The following is an 18,546-nucleotide window of genomic DNA, read 5'->3' on the forward strand; positions in this document are numbered from 1 at the left end:
CATCTCATGGCAAGGAGGCACCTAGAGGAGAGAGAAACAGGAAATGAGGCTGAACTCATCCTTTTATTGGGAGCCCACTTCATGATAACTAACCACTCCCACAGTAACCGTTTAACTCCATTCATGAGGGTGAAGACCTCCTAACCGAATCACCTCTTAATATTGATGCATTGGGGATGAAGCTTTCAACACATGAACTTTGAGGGCCACATTCAGGCCACAGCAGGTACCCTGTGGTTATTCTCTTTTTCTTTTTCTTTTCTTTTTCCTTTTTTTTTTTTTTTTTTTTTTGAGAAAAATGCTCATGTGTTTTGACTGGGAATAAATGCCTGTTGGCCTGTGCTTTGTGCAAGAGTGGAGGTGTTTACTGTTTTGTTGATAGTCTTCTCACTCTCCCTGGTTTTTGGCCCTGCTCCTTGTTTCCATTCTTGAGTGCATTGACTCTGTGTCCAGGGGTTACATGGTTCTGCTGCTTTCAAATTCCTGCAGCTTTCTCAAGGCTGCTCTTTCTTCTGTTCTGCTGCAGGCCACTAATGCTTCTCCATTTACTTCCTGTCTTCTGAAAATTCATTAAAACTTCTTGTATGTTGGTGAGTATTCTCCCATTCTCTTGGCTGCTACAGGTTTATGTCTTTATTGATGTTTAATCATCTTAGGACTCAAGAGATACAGAGTCTAATGTGGGGACTTTGTAATCTTGAAGCTGAGTTCCCTAATGAGCTTAAGAGGAATCCCTTAAATTTCATACGTGTATGATTTAAGCCCAGGTTTGTTTGTTTGTTTTTAAATACATTTTATATTTGAGGTTTACAATATGACGGTATTGAATACATTTAGATAGTAAAATGTTCACTTATAGTGAAGCAAATTAATATATTTATCATCTCACATAGTTACTCGCATGTGTGTACATCTGTGACAAGAGCAGCTAAAATCTACTTATTTAACAAAAGTCCCAAATACAATACAATTTTATTAACCATAATCTTCACACTGTATATTAGATCTCTTGAGTTGTTCATCCTACAAATCTGCTGCTTTGGATTCTTTAACATATATCTCCCCATTTTAAGTCAAGCTTTGAGAAGTAGAATGTGTATAGAAACAGAGGATTGTAGAAGACAGACCAAATAGAGGACATGTTTGAGTCATGGTGTGGAGACCATGCTAGGTTTGAAAGACTAATGAGGACACCAACCTAGCAGGAGCCCAAAGTTCCAGGAGAGTCACAGGAAATAGGGCTGGCAAAGGAATCTGGATCTAGAGCTTCTCGTTCTAGATGGGAAAATTTGGCCAATAGATTTTGAGCAAAGCAAAAAAGCAATGAAATCAAGATTTTAGAAAGATTAATTTGGCAGTACATGAAAAATGCTTTGAGAATAGGTAGATTGGAGGCAGAGAGCCAGCTAGGAAAAAATTGTGATCATCCGTTTGTGAAATGAGGGATGGTGGCAGCAGAAATAGAGAAGTAGGAAGTGATGTAGGCAAATCAGAAATGACTATGTATGGTACTCAGTGACTGATTGGATATGGAGGACAAGATGATGCTAAGTTTTTAGGACTAGATAACTACAAATAATTATTGACACTGATGTACTTAGAAAATTCACAGGCACCCATCTGACTTCCACCTCCTCTCTCTTCAAGATTAGTTTACCCATAGTAGAAATCTTGTTTTCCAGTCTACATTTTCATAGGTAGTGATAGCAGAGATGCCTGGTGGTAGTGATGATGGTGGAGATAGCAGTGATGATGGAGGTAGTGATAATGGAGGTGGTGGTAGATATGGTGATAGTGATGGCAAAGGTGGTGTTAATAGTATCGATGATAATGTTCAAGATAGTGTTAGTTAGTAATGGTGAGAGTGGTGATAATTATGAGGGATGTGAGGTGAAATAGTGGAGGTGATGGTACTAATGGAGGTAATTGAAACTGATGGTGGTGGTGGTGGTGATAATGATGGTAATTATAAAGGGGGCTTGTGATGGTTATGAGGAAGGTGGTGATGGTGATGATAGTGGTGATGGAGATGATCTTGGTAGTAGCAATAATGGTGATGGTAGCAGAGATAGTTGGATGGCGGTAGTGATAATGATGGAGGTGGTGGTGGTAATGGTGTTGGTAGGGGTGTTGGTGGCAATGGTAGAGGTGTGGATGATTTCAGAAATGGAGGAAGTAGTATTAGTAGTGGTAGTGGTGCTGGTGATGACAATAGTGACAGATGATTGTGGTGGGGATGGTGGTGGGCAGGGTAGTAGTGAGAGTGATTGTGGTGATTATAAGTGGTGATGTTGATAATGGTGGTAATGATGATGGAGGTGGTGGTGATGGTAGTAGTGGTTGCTGTAATAGTGATTGTGCTGTGAGTGTTGTAGAGATGGAGGGAGTCACACTGGTGACTCCATGGGTGGTGGTGATGGTAATAGTCCTTGTGATTATGGTTGGGTGTGGTGCTGCTATTGGGCACGTCTTAGCTATACAACTGTAACTTTAAGTCTTGACCTTACTCTTTCTACATACAAGGACTTTAGGAGAAAAAGGAATAGGATCTTACTGTTTATACATATAAGGACTGTAGGAGAAAAAGGAATGTGGCTCTCCACAGAACTATGAGACCCTGCTCTATTCTCTAGCCCCAGGTGATTAGATGAGGAGTGGAAAGCTGACTCAGGGGAGCCAATCTTTAATCTGAGTTCAAAAGAGTTCCTTTATTTATTTATTTATTTTTAGAGACAAGGCCTCCGAAAGTGCTGGGATTACAGTCATGAGCCACTGCACCCAGTCTCAGTCAATTTTTCTTTACTTTTTTTTTTTTTTTGAGACAGAGTTCCACTCTTGTTGCCCAGGCTGGAGTGCAATGGTGCAATCTCAGCTCACTGCAACCTCCACCTCCTGGGTTCAAGCAATTCTCCTTCCTCAGCCTCCCAAGTAGCTGGGATTACAGGCATGCACCACCACGCCCAGCTAATTTTGTATTTTTAGTAGAGGCGGGGTTTCTCCGTGTTGGTCAGGCTGGCCTCGAACTCCTGATCTCAGGTGATCTGCCCACCTCAGCCTCCCAAAGTGCTAGGACTATAGGCGTGAGCCACCACGCCTGGCCAAGTTAAGATTTTCAACCTCTAAGATTTAGCTAAAGGCTTGGCAATTATATTGTAAGATGTGAACATTTAAACTTAAGAGACTTGTGGAGTCAGAGCTTCAGTCATCACCATGGCAATGGAATGCTGCATAGAGTTGGGGTTAAGAAATAGCTCACAAGCTATGAGTAATCAGAAAAGGCCAATGTGCAAAGAGAAACAGCAGAGGAAGCAGGTGGGTAGAGAGAAACAGAATGAGTAAGAAGTAGCCTTCATCCCGCCTGACAATGTCCAGGCCCCTTGTGTTCCCAGAGACCCATCCATGTCTGTTCTAATCTTGTATGCCCATGAGCTTGCCAGCTGTGTCTACTCCATAAACTTCCATTTTATTTGAATTACTTAGTATGTATGAGTTTCTGTTTCTCACAGTGAAATACGAGGGACTAAGATGTTCATGAAGTAAATTGCTCATTTTCCATACTTTTTGCAGATTTCTTCAAAGGTCACCAGACCCTAGATACCACTATTAGATGCATTTGTGCTTGGGTCCTTCAGCCCTCTCCCAGACAGATCACATGCCTAAGAATTTTATTTAAGACCAAGTCCATTTCTCACAGGATCCAAGCTTTACTTAACATAATCTAGTACTTAATAATTCCCCATTAGTATTTCCAAATCAGAGTTCCCTCCCCCCGTGGGACATCACATCCTGCTCCTCTAGTTGTGGGAATGTCTCTAGATTATGTCTCCCACACCCTCTTGCTATGATCTTGTTTCTCTGGTTTGCATCCTCGTGACTTACACCTTGATCCTTCTCTGCCTGCCTCCTTCAGATGCCTAACTGGAACTCTCCATCTGACTTTGGTTTGGTTCATTCATAAGATCCTGACTCTGGTGTTGCTCTCCCACAGACAATGAAGGACAACTGATGGATGAGCTGGACTTGGGCCTGATGCCCTAGGCTTCTGCTGGGTTGGGAGAGAGGGGTGGAAGGCTAGAAAGAACCCTTCTCTACTACATACCATCCATGTATCAGGTGTTCTATGACTTGGGAGATCAGCATTCTTGCCTTCATTTTATAGTAAACCTGAAGCTCAGAGAGCTAAAAGTGACTTGCCTAAGTTTATATAGTGAATGAGCGCCAGATCTGGGGTATGAACCCAGGTGGATTTGACTTCAAAACTCATTTTTCACTTTTAAACTGTGCTGACTTGCCAAGGGATTAAATAAAACCAACATTTGTTGAGCACTATGGCAGTGACTTTAAGTGGTCCCCCAATGTTCATGCTCTCCTTTTATCTTAACGGCAAAGCCCTGGTTTGTTTTGGTATGGAAATGTGCCCCCCTAAAAGACTCTATACCCCAGGCTTCCTGAAGCAAAGTATGCCCATGCAAAAGCTGATATGATGAGATGGAAGGGTTAAAGCATGGTAGTGGTGGGAGGGAGGTTCCAGAAAGGCTGCTAAGAGCTTATAGTTGCTCTAGTTGATAAGTTCTCTCCTGTGCCCTTTCTTCTTGCTGCTAGAGGGCTCTAATAACCACTTTGGATATGAAGATATCCTGAAGAGAGCATCCATAGTCTAGAATAATGGAGACAGGGTCCCTGAGGTCTTCTGTGCTGCCATATCGGCTCTGGCCTCCCTGCTTCTGTACTGTTTTGTGTGGAAGAGCTATAAATGCCTATTTTGTTTAAGCTACTTTTATAAGCCATAGGACTCAAGCACCTTCTCTATGTCAGACAGCATGCTAGCACTTTGATGTTTGGTTGCCCTTATTTCAGATGAGAATCCTAAGTTTCAGAAAGCTCAGGTAATTAATTTAATATCACACATCTAGTTAAGTGGCATGATTTGACATATTGCTCTATTATAATACAAATCTAAATTCCTGAACATGATGTATAAAATACGTGTGGGCTTCCATTTTGTTTTAGGCTTTTGAAAATGCTGTTCCCTCTGCCTAGAATTCTCTGCCTCTACTTTTCATCTGGGAAACTCCCAGTCATCCTTCATGACCCAGTCAAAGTACTACCTCCTTTTTGCAGTCTTTGCTAAACAGCTGTCTCAGGACACATCTTTCTACTGTGCTCTTGTTGCCCCATGCTGAACCTTATTAAGACGTTGCATTGCATAAGGCACGTACATTATGTTGCACAGTATGGTAATTGTTTAGATGCCTATCTCCCCTCTAAAATGTCAGCTCCTTCTTTTGTTTTTTTGTTTTGTTTTGATTTGTTTTGTTTGAGATGGAGTCTTGCTCTGTCACCCAGGCTGGAGTGCAGCGGCTTGATCTCAGCTCACTGCAAACTCCGCCTCCCAGGTTCAAGCAATTCTCCTGCCTCAGCTTCCCAAGTAGCTGGGATTATGGGCATCCGCAACCATGTCCAGCTAATTTTTGTATTTTTAGTAGAGATGGGGTTTCACCATGTTGACCAGGCTGGCTTCGAACTCCTGACCTCAAGTGATCCCCCCACCTTGGCCTCCCAAAGTGTTAGGATTACAGGCATTAGCCACCATGCCTGGCCAGCTTCTTCTTTTTTAAACTTTTAGATTCAGGGGATACATGTGCTTTTTTGTTACATGGGTATTACATGCATAATGGTGGGGACTGGGTTTCATGTACCTATCACCCAAATATTGGACATTGTGCCCAGTAGGTAATAAAACATCAGCTTCCTTAGAGGCAAGATCTTTCCATCTCTATTCTCAGCGTTAGTTCACTGCTTGACACCAAAAAAGTAAATATTCATTGAATGACTAACTGCCTGAATGAATAAAAGTAGGCAATCATGTTCAACGGTATCTTTTATTAATAGCAAACTTCAGGGGCTTACTCTAGCATATTGAGGTTTATCTCCTCATGTCTCTAAAGCCACCTGGGAAGCAAAGAGGAGCATGTCCCTGGTGGGTTACTTTAAATGAAGATCTAAGATCTCAGGTCTCCATGGATGGAGACTTTTCAGCTCATTTTTAACTCTCCTTCCATAGCCCCTGCATCTAAAGATGATTGCAGCATATTTCCAATTCGAAATATCATTTTGTTGGGAGATGTGACTGAAAAGATTATAAAGGTGGATTTGATTCTTGCCTTAATCCTTTCAAAAAATGGAATCAGCTCTAACACAGCATCCTTTTTCAAGATTTTGAAAAGTCTGAATCCATTTTAAACTAGATTGTGATTGACAAAACCATGGGAACATTAGCGAACAGTTAAATGCTAATTAGCCAAACCCCTGCTACTCTCCCAGCTGTCAAAGGCAGAGATAGAGACAAAAGCTTCAATTAAACCTGAGTTGGTCCCCAAGGAGGGAGAGGTCAAAGGGGAGTGTTCAGTCAACTGTGAGATTATGTGAACACAGTCCCAAGTAATAATCGTAAAAAATCCAAATGTCCCTTTACATATTTAAAAATACATTATACTGACATTAAAACTCTCTTTTTGTCATTTTACTCTCCCCAATCTTCCCATCATTTCAATGTTTCCCATTATTTTTAGGATAAAGTCCAAAGCCTTTCCCCTGACTTTCTGCCCCCAATGAAAATTTCCAGTTGTATTTGTCACTTACTCCTTGCCCTGGAGCACCTGCCCACCGCTCAAACATGCCCCCAGGTACATAGAGTTCAAGCTGAACTATACTCCAGTCTCCCCTTGGGCTGTCCAAATATGAGCTACCTATTCAGACTTAGCAACATGCTACCTCTTCTTAATCATCCGTTGAATTAAAATAGCAGTTAACAACACAGTTTCACTTGTATAATCTCTTCTGCACCTCCCTACAGCTTTAAGAGGTAGCTGTGGGGAAAGATAAATGCACCTAGACCAAGAAAGAATTCAGTGTCATTGTCCAAAGCCATACAGACACAAGGTGAAGAGCCAGGGCTGGAGCCCAGAACTCAGAATGCAACCCTTGCCCCTCTTGTTGCATCACTGACCAGCCTTCCCAGGTGGTGGCTCAAAGCCTGTGCCAACTCCCAAGGAGGTTTTCTTGTCTGGGGAAATGTGAGAAAAACATGATGAATTATTCAAAAAGCTTAATCTAGTCAATTTACTAGACTCCCTTTTATTCTAACATTATACTTTTAGAATTAAAATGTAATTTATTTTCACTAAAGTAGTGGAAGTAAGTTATAGTTGGTTTTTTTTCTTTTTAACCCTTACTTGGCATGATTAAAATTTGTCAAGCTGATGGTTATGCCTTGATTTTATTTGAAGTGTCAGTCCTTTATAAAATCTCCAAACTTGGAAAACACAGTGCTTGTGTGTTTCACCAAGGCCTTCTTTGACTGGACAATTTAAAATTGATCTTCACCTCTTTGCTCCTTAAAAGTAATAAATTATTGTATAATTTATTTGACAATTAAATATAACTCTGTATTATGTCAGAAAACCAGCTCTATTATTCTGATGACAAATTCCCCCATGACTCCTTGTAGGCTGAGTTGTCCATTCTCTCCTTGGGCCACCCTGTCAGTAGAATAACCCCCCAGTAGAGCACCTGTCACTGCCCAGCTCCTATGTGTTTACTGGCCCTCTCCCCTTCTAGACCACAAGTCCACTGGAGTATGAATTCTGTGCCCTAACATCAGAATACCTGTCTACATCAAAATTGGGTAACCACCAAGAATATGATCTACATCTAAATGTAGGCTGCTGAACTGATGTTCAGTTGAATCCACAACATCCACAATAATAGCACCTAACATTTATTGAATATGTCCTAACTACTTAAAATCACATTTTCTGCTCTACATGCATTATCTCATTGGAAGTCAACATCCATGAGCTGGATCATTGCAGTTTCAAATGGGATTCCATTTAGTTCAAGGAAAAAAATTTTGCAAACTGGATCATGCTTGGCCTTAAAAATAGGTAGAACAGGGAGAATGTAGACCCACCTGTATGCTGGAATTTAAAAAGCATTGACATGGTGCCCTTGCCTGTGAGATATGCACCCATCTCTCTCTTTCAAGCTCTACCATTGGAATTTAATCCTTTTCAGTAGTTCATTAGCTTTTTCCAGCTTTTAAAATGCAAATAATCCTGGGAAAGTATTTGCAAGGCATAAGACGGGATGGAGATATGAATGTGGTTATGAATTATGGTGGCATGGCGGTGGTGTTGAGGAGAAAAGATTGGGGAAGCTGCCTCCAGAAAACCCAAACTTGTCTACACAAAAAGACTTGAACTCAACCACTGGGCATTAATTCTCTATTTTATTTTACTGTTTCCACCCCAGTTTCTCCCAACTGATTTTCAAAATTTGAGCAAATATAATTCATTATTTCTATTTAGCCTAAGTCCTCTATTCAAGTGAAGCTATGCTAATACCTATCCTGTAAAGATTACATTGCAGTAAGAAGATTTGTTTCCCTTGATAAATGGGTAAATTTGGGAAGATTCATAACTTTTATATAATTCTTACAGGTATTTAAAATTCCCAAAGTTTAAGAAACACCCATTTAGAGAAGATTACTATAAAGAATTAAAACAGAACTTCTTAAATTATGGACCACTGATGTTAGGATCAACTGGGGCTTGTTTTTAAATGCAGATTCTTGGGACCTCTAGCACACAACTCTTGAATTAGAAAATCTGGGGTGGATGTGTGGTATTATTTCTGAGGGCTCTGTTCTGTTCCATTGGTCTATATCTCTGTTTTGGTACCAGTACCATGCTGTTTTGGTTACTGTAGCCTTTAGTATAGTTTAAAGTTAGGTAGCGTGATGCCTCCAGCTTTGTTCTTTTGGCTTAGGATTGTCTTGGCCATGCAGTCTCTTTTTTGGTTCCAATATGAACTTTAAAGTAGTTTTTTCCAATTCTGTGAAGAAAGTCATTGGTAGCTTGATGGGGATGGCACTGAATCTATAAATTACCTTGGGCAGTATGGCCATTTTCACGATCTGGATTCTTCCTACCCATAAGCATGGAATGTGCTTCCATTTGTTTAACCATATGATCTTTGACAAACCTGACAAAAACAAGAAGTAGGGAAAAAATTCCCTATTTAAACTGGCTAGCCATATGTAGAAAGCTGAAACTGGATCGCTTCCTTATACCTTATACAAAAATTAATTCAAGATGGATTAAAGACTTAAATGTTAGACCTAAAACCATAAAAACCCTAGAAGAAAACTTAGGTAATACCATTCAGGACATAGGCATGGACAAGGGCTTCATGACTAAAACACCAAAAGCAATGGCAACAAAAGCCAAAATTCACAAATGGGATCTAATTAAACTAAAGAGCTTCTGCACAACAAAAGAAACTACCATCAGAGTGAACAGGCAACCTACAGAATGGGAGAAAAATTTTACAATCTACCCATCTGAAAAAGTGCTAATATCCAGAATCTACAAAGAACTTAAACAAATTTATAAGAAAAAATCAAACAACCCCATAGAAAAGTGGGTAAAGGATATGAACAGACACTTCTCTGTAGAGGACTACATGCTCGCAAACGAGACGTTCCCGATAAGTCCTGCTCTCGCAAGTGAAGCAGGGCATTCCTTCCCTGCAAACAGGGAGGACAAAGGAGCCAGCTGCAAACAGCAGACCCTGGGGGCTGGTTTATGTGTAAACATCTTGAAAATCCAGAAAGTCAGGGAAAGGTCAGAAAAACAACAATGTGTCTTGTGACTTGGCAACATTCCACAAAAGACTGTATAAAATAAAGCAGAGCGTGCTGTTTGGGGTGGCCGCCATGTTTGTCTCATCCTGTGTTGTCTTGTGTGTTCATTCCTTTGTTTAGAAAACACACGGACCCCAACACTTCTCAAAAGAAGACATTTGTGCAGCCAACAGACACATGAAAAAACGCTCATCATCACTGGCTATCAGAGAAATGCAAATCAAAACCACAATGAGATACCAACTCACACCAGTTAGAATGGCGATCATTAAAAAGTCAGGAAACAACAGGTGCTGGAGAGGATGTGGAGAAATAGGAACACTTTTACACTGTTGGTGGGACTGTAAACTAGTTCAACCATTGTGGAAGACAGTGTGGCAATTCCTCAAGGATCTAAAACTAGATATACCGTTTGACCCAGCCATCCCATTACTGGGTATATACCCAAAGGATTATAAATCATGCTGCTATAAAGACACATGCACATGTATGTTTATTGAGGCACTATCCACAATAACAAAGACTTGGAACCATCCCAAATGTCCATCAATGACAGACTGGATTAAGAAAATGTAGCACATATACACCATGGAATACTATGCAGCCATAAAAAAGGATGAGGTCATGTCCTTTGTAGGGACATTGATGAAGCTGGAAACCATCATTCTGAGCAAACTATCACAAGGACAGAAAACCAAGCACCGCATGTTCTCACTCATAGGTGGGAATTGAACAATGAGAACACTTGGACACAGGGTGGGGAACATCACACACTGGGGCCTGTCGTGGGGTGGGGGGATGGGGGAGGGATAGCATTAGGAGATACACCTAATGTAAATGATGAGTTAATGGGTGCAGCACACTAACATGGCACGTGTATACATGTGTAACAAACCTGCATGTTGTGCACATGTACCCTAGAACTTAAAATATAATTAAAAAAAAAAAAAAGAAAAGAAAAGAAAAAGAAAATCTGAGGTGGGATCCCAGAATCTGCATTTGAAAATCTTCCCAGAAGATGTACTTTAAAAATTGATTTAAAATTAAAAATTTGAGAACCACTAGCTTTAAATGAATTAAGGTTCAGGTTTAGTGGCATTGCAGTATTCTATAGTTATCCATATTTCTGAATTTTAATAGTTGAATAAATTCCTTAGGTTTTTCTGAAAGACAGTTATATTATCAGAAGTAATCATTTTTCCTCCTCTTTTCATTTTCTATGATTGCTATTTCTTCTTATTGCAATGGCTGTGTAATAAGTAGATCAGGGATTGGTAAACTATCAGCCACAGTCCAAATCCATCTGTCTACTTTTTTTGTATGACCCATGAATCATTTTCACATTTCAAAATGGTTTTTATGAAGAACTTTCTTTATATCTTTCATGTTGTCTCTGGGCCAGCAAAGCCTAAAATAACTGCTATATGGCTCCATACTAAAAAAGTTGGATGGTTCCTGTTGCAGACTAAGAAAGGTACCACCCAGAACTCCCATGCTGTGCAGTTGCAGAGAGTGCAGTCAGTAAAGTGTCTCCAGCTGGTGAGGACTCCTCCAGGGTGGGCCAGCTCACTCAGAGGAAACCTTCCTAGGCAGCTTGTACGGCTCTCTAAGTAAGATGGGGTAGAAAGGCCAGGCAAAGAACACTTGCTCCAGAGCTACCACCAGCTTGGTCAAGGCTTTGCTGGGCTGAGTCACAGTCTAACCTCTTTCTTTAAGAAGTCCTGCTTCCCACTCCTGCCCTTCACAGATTTTGATCCATAATGAACATCTTCTACCCCAAGCCCTGCCGTGACATCTGCTTTCAGAAAACCCAACCTGTGGCAGGCTGTGCTTTTGAGTACAATATTAATAATCCTAGTAACAACAAACCTATCTCCCTCCCCCACTCCCTCCCTTCCTTCCTTCCTTCCTTCTTTTCTTTTCTTTCTCTTTCTCTTTCTTTCTTTCTTTCTTTCTTTCTTTCTTTCTTTCTTTCTTTCTTTCTTTCTTTCTTTCTTTCTTTCTTTCTTTCTTTCTTTCTTTCTCTCTCTCTCTTTCTTTCTTTCTTTTTCTTTCTTTCTTTCCTTCTTTCTTTCTTTCTCTCTCTTTCTTTCTCTTTTTCTTTCTTTTCCTTCCTTCCTTCCCTCCCTCCCTGCCTCCCTGCCTCCCTCCCTCCCTCCCTCCTTTTTCTTTCTTTCTTTCTTTCTTTCTTTCTTTCTTTCTTTCTTTCTTTCTTTCTTTCTTTCTTTCTTTCTTTCTTTCTTTCTTTCTTTCTTTCTTTCTTTCTTTCTTTCTTTTCTTTTTTGAGACAGGGTCTCACTCTGTCATGCAGGCTCTATCATCTTATTTCTAACTTGGAGAGACATGACTCTTGTTCATTGCTATATAAAATATTTGTTGCTGATTTTAAGTGGATATTCCTTGTATCTTTGAATAAATTTATTACTATTTTTAAGAGTGATTATATTTATTAAGAATTTTATGCAGAATGGGTTTTACATTTTATCATATATTTTAAGCATGTTTTATTTTTACATTAATGTAAATAGATCACACTTAGAGATATCCTAACATTGAAACAGGCCTTCATTCTAAACTTAGAACACTATGGATAAATTTTATTTATTAATTCATTTGTATAGTACCTGCTAGTGTTTTAATTTTTAACATTTAATAAAATTAATAGTACCATAAAATTAACCTTTTTTGGAGACAATCTATAAATTTTAACACATGTATAAATCTGTGTAAATTGTGGGAGAATTGCTTAAACCCAGGAGGTGGAGGTTGCAGTGAGTCGAGATTGTGCCGCTGCATTCCAGTCTGGGTGACAGAGTGAGACCCCATCTCAAAAAATAAAAATAAATACATTGACCATATTTATGAGAGTCTATTTTCTGTGTGAGTCCTCCAACTTTCTTCTTCTTTTTCAAAATTGTTTTAGTTTTTCTAGTTGATTTGCATTTCTGTGTGAGTTTTAGAGTCAGCCCATCTATATCTACAAAAATCTCCCAGAGGTTTTGATTGCAATGGAGCTAAACTTACAGATTATTTGGAGAGAATGGGCATCTTGACTGTGCTGAGTGTTCCAATTCATGAATATGGTAAGTGTCTCCATTTACATAGGTCTTCCTCGATATTTCAGAAGGATTTGGTAGTTTTCAATATACAGATCTTGCACATGTTTTGTTAGTTTTATACCTAAGTATTTCTCTTTTATTTGAGCTATTTAAATGACATTTAATTTTTTTTTTCAGTTCCCAATTGTTGATTGCTAATATATGGAAATACAACTGATTTGTGTATGTTAACCTTTTATCCTGTGATCTTACTAAACTTTATTAGTCTTAGGATTTTTTTGTGTTTAATTTTATCAAATGCCTTTTCCACAGCAGTTTATGTATGATCATGTAATTTTCATTCTTTAGTAGGTTTGTATGGTAGAGTACATTGATTGATTTTTGAATGTTAAACTACCTTTGTATTTCTAAAATAAAACTCACTTGTTTCATTGGAGGAACATACAAGAAAAAAATCCTACTGGTAATGTATCAGTCACTTAATAAATTGCTGGAATTGATTCGAGAGTGCTTTGTTGAAGGCTTTTTTTGCCTATATTCATTAGGGATACTTGTCCTTAGTTTTCTTTTTTTATTTTTTGTATTATCTTTGTCTGGTTTGGTATCAGGTTACTGCTGGCTGCATGAAGTGACTTGGGAAGGTTTTTATTCTCTTCTATTTTGTGGAAAAAAAAATGTGTAGAATTGCTACTATTACTTCTTTAAATGTTAGAATTTACCAGTGAAATTACGTAAGCCTGGAGCTTTCATTTGAGGAAGGGTTTAAACTACCCAATTTCATTGCTACATATAGTACTAGTCATATTATCTATCTCTTTGTGGGTGAGTTTTGGCAGTTTGTGGCTTTCAAGGAATTAGGCCATTTTATCTAAGTTGCTGAATTTTTATTCTTAGGGTTGTTGCAGTATTCCCGTATTATTTCTTTAACATCTATGATGTTTGTATTGTTACTCCCTCTTTCATTTCTGATGGTGGTAATTTCTCTTTTTTTCTTTGTCAGTCTGTCTATAGATTTTCCAATATAATCAATATTTCAAAGAACCAACTTTTGGCTTTATTAATATTCTCTATTGTTTTCTTCTTTTCAATTTCATTGATTTCAGTTCTTGTCTTTATTGTTTTATTTCCTCTGCTTGGGCATCTCTATATTAACTGTTATGCTATCACATTTAAATACTTAATCACCTAATTTTCTTTCAACTCTTAAATGGTTGTAGTATGTCTTCAACCAATTATTCTTTAAAAATATATGTCATATAATATTTTGAACCCTTGACTCCTGAAAATTTATCTTTGTTGGTCATACATGAAAGCCAACTTAGCTAGGTATAAAATTCTTAGGTTATAACACATTTTTTTCTAATTCAAAAACTTCTATTGACTTTTCATGTTTAACGGTTATGATTCTGGTTTGTTTTGAGTAATTTTAATAACCAAAGTTTATTTACAAAATTCAGACTAATTCTTTTGTTCCCATGCCAACAAAATACATTTGTTCACAGACAGTTGATGTGATGCATCATTCTAAGACTTGTTATGAGAGATAGAACCACATTTAATTTTGGCCACATCTTATTCTCATGATAGTTTGAATACTTGCCTCTGTTTTCTGAAAAAAACAACCTTGAACCACAGTGTCAAAGACAACACCTTTTTTAAAATGTAGATGTAGCTTCACTGACATCTAGCATATAGAGATGCAAATTCAACATATAGAGATGTCTGAGGCTAACCTGGTTCTTGTTCCATCATAGGAAACTGGTTTTCCCTCCTGCAAATGAGAATATTTTCTTTATTTTTGCAATTCAAGTGTTTTGCCAAGAGGTTTACAAGTGTGAGTCAATTTTCAATAATTTTTATCTGGAATGTAGTGAGTTCATCAAATCTCCAGGTCTTTCTTCTGCTCAGAAAAGTTGTATTAGATGATATATTTGATTATTGCTTTGTGTAGCATTTCTGGTTATGTACAATTCAGGTATCTCCTTTGTAAATCATAATGATTTGCCAATTCCTACTGGCAGTCTGTATGTCTACTGATTTTCAATTTTCATTGTATGTTTTTTCTCTGTAGTCAGTTCTTATTTTGTTACCTTTTAATCTCATCTTATTCTCTTATTTTCAGAATAATTTGCCGCTATTTATTGAGGTTATTTCTATTTGCACTCTTCTTAATATACCAATTAGTTCTCTGAAATTGTTTTCTAAATCTTGCAGTAAATATTTCCTAATCTTATACTTTTCTTCTGAGTGTTACATTGTTATTTTTCCTTTTTTTAAATTACCTAAAATTAACTTATTTTCATTTTCTTCTCTTTACTCAGTCATTGTTTAGATCAAGGTCTTGCAGGCAATAGAGGTTCAGTGGACATTTGTTTAATGAATAAGAGGGGTAAGAAAGGTGAAATTTTTCCAGATATTGGGTACGTGAATTACCTTTGGCCCTTCTTTGACTCTACTTATGTAATGGTTGTATTCACCTTTCAGATCTGTAGCTGCAGGCTAACTGATTTGCACAGTTTCCAATCTAATACCCAGGCTTTCAACTAATGTGTCTTTCTATTAAGATGGCACCTATTCCTACATCTGATGTCCACCTGTCTGATAGTGATGGAATCCATGAACAAGCATAATTCCCATGGCTATCAACTTTCTTCCTATGTCTGCACATAGCTAAAATAAGTTTCTCTTGGTGGTTACTAATCCCATGTACAATGCTAAAATGAAAGTTTTCTACCTGGCATTTGCTCTTTGACTGTAAGAAGATGTCATTAGATCAGAGAAGTTTATAGGCAGATGGGAACAGTAGTTCAGTTGTGTTTGGTCATTGAAGGAAAGACTTATGCCCAGTGTTCTGGGTGGTAAAACTGGAATCTCTGAGTCAGTGGTGGTACAAAATAAAGTAAATACGGTATCATCCTACATTTTATCTCTTTTTTTGTATGCCCATTTATTGTGAAGTTAGAAGATACCAAATGCAGTGCTATAAGCCAGCATCATTTTGTGCCAGAAGTCCACTTCTAGTATATTTTTAAAGTATTAGGTTTTGTTGTAAAATCCAGCCAAAATCTAAGGCATTTATTTTGAATGAAGACACACTGCTGTTTGCCTTATCATGTACACCTCCTCCTACACACTCTTATATGTGAATATGCCAGAATTAAATACTCACATTGTACACTCACTCCAGACACTTGATAAAGGACTTTTGAGGTAATTTATAAATATTTATTAAAGTAAAATAATAGCAATTTTTGTCAAAAAATAGCATCCACTTAAGTATATGCAAAACTGAAGGTCTTCAAAATCATTTTATGTTGACCCATTTTTTTCATTTTATTATAATGCTGACATGATATTCTTTTCCAAATCACTTCAGAGTTATCAACTCCTCTCTCTCACAAATTCCCAGTCCAATTAGCAAATCCTTATGTATCCTATCACACTATTTTTTATAGCATCTTGCAGAGTTCTTCATCCAACATTATCTATTTCTAGTCTGTGGTTCTTCCCATAGGAATTCTTTTGCAATTCTTAAATGTCAAATCATTTATTTTCAAAAGAAAAACTGATAAACAAATTGCAGAAAAATGTGTGTTTTTCTCCCAAGAAAGAGTACTGCAAAATGTAGGAAAAACTCATAGACCTCTGATTTATCATCTACAATAATCCTGCCTTCTACATTGGCCTCAACTAATCCCACACTTCTTTCCTTCCTAATTGCAAAGGCATAGCTGGGGAATGGCATTAACTATGGAACCAAAGGCAGGAAAATGCTCAATTTAAAAAGCTAGGAAGACATGGGGTGTATATAGTTAGGCATTTTTCATTTAAAACATTTTTAGCAGCCATCTTACTGATTGATTTTATTCACCCTCTATTGGCATGTGTTTTTTAAAAGGCAGTTAACATGGTCCAAACCACTGTTTTTACTGTTTTTAGATCCCTGTTTTTCTTTGTTTGAACAATGGGCTGTAATCATGTTTTCTCAGGTCTCTTAGAAGCTACACTAATAAGAAGTAGCAGACAGTTCTGCCCCATGCATTCTAAAAGCAGCTTTCTCATGTGGCAAGACAAGAAAGGAAAAAAAAAAATCATCGAACCAAAAATGAGGCCCTATATCTGAGAGCCTGTGAGGTCATGTCTGCACAGCATTTTGGAGTCCTGCTAACGTTTTTCTAATGGAGGCAGGGGTGGATTGGTGATGACATAAAGGGCCCCTGAGAGGAAACTGTCAACTTTTGCTGAGGTGACAAGACCAGTTCAGAAAAACAAATAAACAAACAAACAAAAACTGATACAATCAGCTCTCTACTCCCCACCTCCTCCACTTGCAGAAATGTCTGAATTACCTCCACAGCCTTCCTCTGCCTCCTTTGGAAATAGGTGTTGATGTACAAATCAATACTCTTTAGTTCTTACTACCCTCACTGGAAAAAGTACAAAGTTGGCCAAATGTGTTTCTGAAAAGTTGATTTCCAAGTTAAATCCAAGGCACAGTTGTGCCCACAGGACCATCTGTTGGCTCATCAAATAAGCACCAGAAAATACATCTGACTGTGCGTTTGGGAAACAAAGGTTAATTTCAAAATTGGCAGAAGAATTTGTGGGGGGATATCTCTCATTGTCTTGTGCAGTGACTTATGAGATCACCTTAGTGAAGAAAGATCCCAAAGAGCATGACCCAAAGGCCGAGTAAAGCAGAGGGTAATGAACTGCTCTGCCTCACAAGCTGAAGCTTGGGTTCCCAGGGCAATCCCTAGAAGGAAAAGAGCTGGTCCTGGATAGGAAAGAGAGGAGTAGGATGGCAAAGTGGAGGGAGACAGCCCAGAAGAGTGGCTGGAGGTTGAAAGTAGAAGAGAAAGCAGTCTCCCAGAAGTTCCCCATGGTGGGTATGATGGAGATACTTTTAATATCTGAATTGTTTGATATCTAGTCTTAAGTTTTTTGCATTACATTGTTAATTCTCTTTATTTGCCATGGTTATACCCTATGAAGTTGCTGCACACACTGAATCTTAGGGTGGGGAAGGCCTTTTGAAGCATGATGTCACAGACAGAAATCATAAAGGAAAGATCAATGAATTCAATGCACGAATGTAAAAATTTAAAACTCTATAGCAAAGAAACAAACAACAACCTACAAACAAAATGACAAACTGGAAAAAAAGCATTTACGCGTATTTTTGAAGAAGGGTTAATATTCTTAATGTACATAATTCTTTACAAATAAATAAAAACATAGAAAGATAATTAAAAGATACAAGCAAATGCTATGGACTGAATATCTGTGTCCCCAAAATTCGTATGTTGACATCCTAATTCCCAATGTAATGGCATTTGGACATGAGGCCTTTCAGAGGTAATTAGGTCCTAAGGGTGGAGCCCTCATCTGGAATTAGTGCTCTTGTAAGAAGGGACATGAAAGAGCTTGCTCTTCTCTCTCTGCCCTCTACCACGTGAAGACACAGCAAGAAGACAGCCACCTGCAGACAGGAAATGGTCCTCACGAGACTTCAGGTCTGCTGGCACCTTGATCTTGGACTTCCCAGTCCCCAGAACTGTGAGAAATAAATGTCTATTGTTCAAACCACCTAGTCTATGGTATATTTGTTATAGCAGCTTGAACTGAATAAGACAGCAAACAAATCTACCCCTCTCCAAAGTATAACTAAAGTATAACTAAATTCAAGATCACAGTAACCAAATAAGTGAAAATTAAAATGATATACTTTTTTATAACCCATCAAATGGACAAAGATGAAGGGAAAAATAACATCTGCCG

General features: G+C 38.2%; 1 long non-coding RNA gene across 1 annotated transcript in view; it reads left to right on the forward strand.

Annotated features, from left to right (window-relative positions):
• The first annotated feature begins 504 nt into the window (after positions 1–504).
• LOC126951428 (uncharacterized) overlaps positions 505–18,546 on the forward strand; it is a 69,593-nt gene continuing 51,551 nt past the window's right edge. Inside the window, exon 1 of the long non-coding RNA XR_007724470.1 lies at positions 505–590. This is a non-coding gene — a long non-coding RNA (uncharacterized LOC126951428). The remainder of the gene's footprint in view (positions 591–18,546) is intronic.

The sequence above is a fragment of the Macaca thibetana genome, chromosome 3, assembly GCF_024542745.1.
Source record: "Macaca thibetana thibetana isolate TM-01 chromosome 3, ASM2454274v1, whole genome shotgun sequence".
Lineage (NCBI taxonomy): Eukaryota > Metazoa > Chordata > Mammalia > Primates > Cercopithecidae > Macaca > Macaca thibetana.